This window comes from Bison bison, unplaced genomic scaffold (assembly GCF_000754665.1).
Source record: "Bison bison bison isolate TAMUID 2011002044 unplaced genomic scaffold, Bison_UMD1.0 scf7180017864192, whole genome shotgun sequence".
Lineage (NCBI taxonomy): Eukaryota > Metazoa > Chordata > Mammalia > Artiodactyla > Bovidae > Bison > Bison bison.
This window is the reverse complement of record NW_011494764.1, coordinates 4401488-4404146: the sequence shown is the minus strand read 5'-3', so window position 1 is coordinate 4404146 and position 2659 is coordinate 4401488. Positions and strand designations below refer to the sequence as shown.

The 2659-nt window shown below is 53.5% G+C and overlaps 1 protein-coding gene across 1 annotated transcript in view; it reads left to right on the top strand.

Annotated features, from left to right (window-relative positions):
• Positions 1-2659, top strand: part of ACSF3 (acyl-CoA synthetase family member 3) — a 42580-nt gene that overhangs the window by 10152 nt on the left and 29769 nt on the right. The window lies entirely within an intron of this gene.

Sequence of the window (2659 nt, the reverse complement as noted above, 5' to 3'; positions counted from 1 at the left end):
GTGCGTCTCTTGGACCGTCACACAGACTCAGCCTCTGGACCTGCCTCTGGAGTCTGTCTTCTCTCACGTGGCAGGACGAGTCTGAGACATCCTGTGCCAAGCATCATCGATGGTGTGCATGGGCTGCCTTTTGCTAACCTGTCCACCACCGATGGATACTGGATTGTGTCCAGTCTTGGACAGTTACTAGTCAGGCTGTTGTGAAGGTTTGTGTGCAGGCTGCTGTGTGAACATGTCCTTACATCTTGTGGGAAGATGCCTCAGAATGCAACTGCTAGGTGACGAGGTGGGTGTGAACTGTGCACAGAACAGTCCCGAAGCAGAGCTGATCTTACCCCCAACAGATGAGGACCCTGAGGCTTGAGCAGGTGTTCATGCTCTGTTGCCACCAAAGACAGACGGGTCTGGGGTAGGGGGCCAAGAGGTGGGCAGGGAATCTCCTGGTCAAGACCAAGAGCAAGCTCAGGGTGGGAGCTGGGACCAGGGCCAGGACAGGATTCAGCAGCACAGGGCCACCTGGGGGTCTGCGGGAAGGTGTGGAACATGCTTGGGGTGGAGGCAGAGGCCGGGGACGGAGGGACCTGCGCCAGCACCCTCCTAGGGTGAGGCCCCGGGGGTGACCTGGACACGCACTGACAGGAGGCTGCCAGCACTTACTGGGCCCGGCCGAAGAGGCACCCCAGGACCCAGTGCAGTGCGGCTTCCCACCCCAGAAACCAGGAGGGGCCATAAGACAAAGTCACCCGGACACAGCTGACACCCATTCTAAAGGGTAGCGGAAGGACGGAGTGACCCTGACCACAGCCAGCATGCTCCTTGGTGGACACGAAAAGTCCATGCAGTGTGAGAGGGGCTACGTCACAAGTCAAAGAGAGGGGCTATGCCTCCATGTTGTGGGAGGGGCCATGTCCCCGCTCTGTGAGAGGGGTGGTCACACCGTGTGGGAGGGCTTACGCCTCATGCTGTGGGCGAGGCTGTGTCATGCAGTGCTGGAGAGGTCACATTCCGTGCTGTGGGAGGGGCCGCATCCAAACAGTGTGGGAGGAGTCATGTCCCATTGTATGAGAGGGGCTGCTTTACGCCCTGTGGGCGGGCCCACGTCCGCGCAGCGTGGAAGGGCTTTGTCACGCAGTGTGGGAGGCTTTGTCACACAGTATTGAAGGGGCTGCGTCACACACTGTGGGCAGGCCGGTCATGTTCACGGCATGTGGGAGGGGCTACGTCAACATCGTGTGGGACAGGTTTCTTTCTGGGCTGACAGAAAGTTCTGGAACTAGATAGAGGTGCTGCTTGCACAAAGTTGTGAATGTGCTAAATGCCACTGAGTTCTATGCCTTATACTAAATAACTGCATCATATATAGATTTTGCTTCCGTTTTAAAAACCTTTGGGAGCAAAAGAGGAGGAGGCCCCTAGAACCTTAAAAGACAGGCTGAAATGAACAAGACATCACCATCTAGCAAACTGAGACCTGGTCACAGACTCTCCCAAGAGTGTGGATCCCAGAATACTGGGCAGCTCATGGAATTTGCCAACTGGGTTTCCTGGGGGTTTTTCAGTTGAGTTCAATCGCTCAATCGTGTCCAACTATTTGCGACCCCATGGACTGCAGCACGCCAGGCCTCCCTGTCTATCACCAACTCCCGGAGTCCACCCAAACCCATGTCTGTTGAGTCAGTGGTGCCATCCAACCATCTCATCCTCTATCGTCCCCTTCTCCTCCCGCCTTCAGTCTTTCCCAGGATCAGGGTCTTTTCAAATGAGTCAGCTCTTAGCATCAGTTGGCCAAAGTATTGGAGTTTCAGCTTCAACATCAGTCCTTCCAATGAACACCCAGGACTGATCTCCTTTAGGATGGACTGGTTGGATCTCCTTGCAGTCCAAGGGACTCTCAAGAGTCTTCTCCAAAACCACAGTTCAAAAGCATCAATTCTTCGGCCCTCAGCTTTCTTTATAGTCCAACTCTCACATCCATACATGACCACTGGAAAAACCATAGCCTTGACTAGACGGACCTTTGTTGACAAAGTAATGTCTCTGCTTTTCAATATGCTGTCTAGGTTGGACAGCATAACTTTCCTTCCTAACTTTCCTTCCAAGGAGTAAGCATCTTTTAATTTCATGACTGCAGTCACCATCTGCAGTGATTTTGGAGCCCAGAAAAATAAAGTCTGACACTGTTTCCACTGTTTCCCCATCTATTTGCCATGAAGTGGGTTTTTATCCTGTGACAAATATTAAAATAAAGGGCCTGAAACCTTGAAGTGAAGGCTCAGACACCAGGCCTCTGGCCCTAGAGGCTCTGTCCCGCCTTAGCTGTTCATTACAGTGTCATCACGGCCACCACCTGCCCTCACTTTTGCAGGTTCAAAAGTTGATTGTAACTATGTGGAGGGATGCCCTGAGCAAACTACAGGCATCTAATAAGTGAGCCAGGATGCTAGCTGCATCACCCCTGCTGTGAGGATGCCCACTGCCCTGCCCCGAACCCATTCCTCTCTTGCCCCTTCACCAGACAAATTACAGTCACCTAGGCTCTGACTCGGAGAAGGCAATGGCACCCCACTCCAGTACTCTTGCCTGGAAAATCCCATGGACAGAGGAGCCTGGTGGGCTGCAGTCCATGGGGTCGCTAAGAGTCAGACATGACTGAGCGACT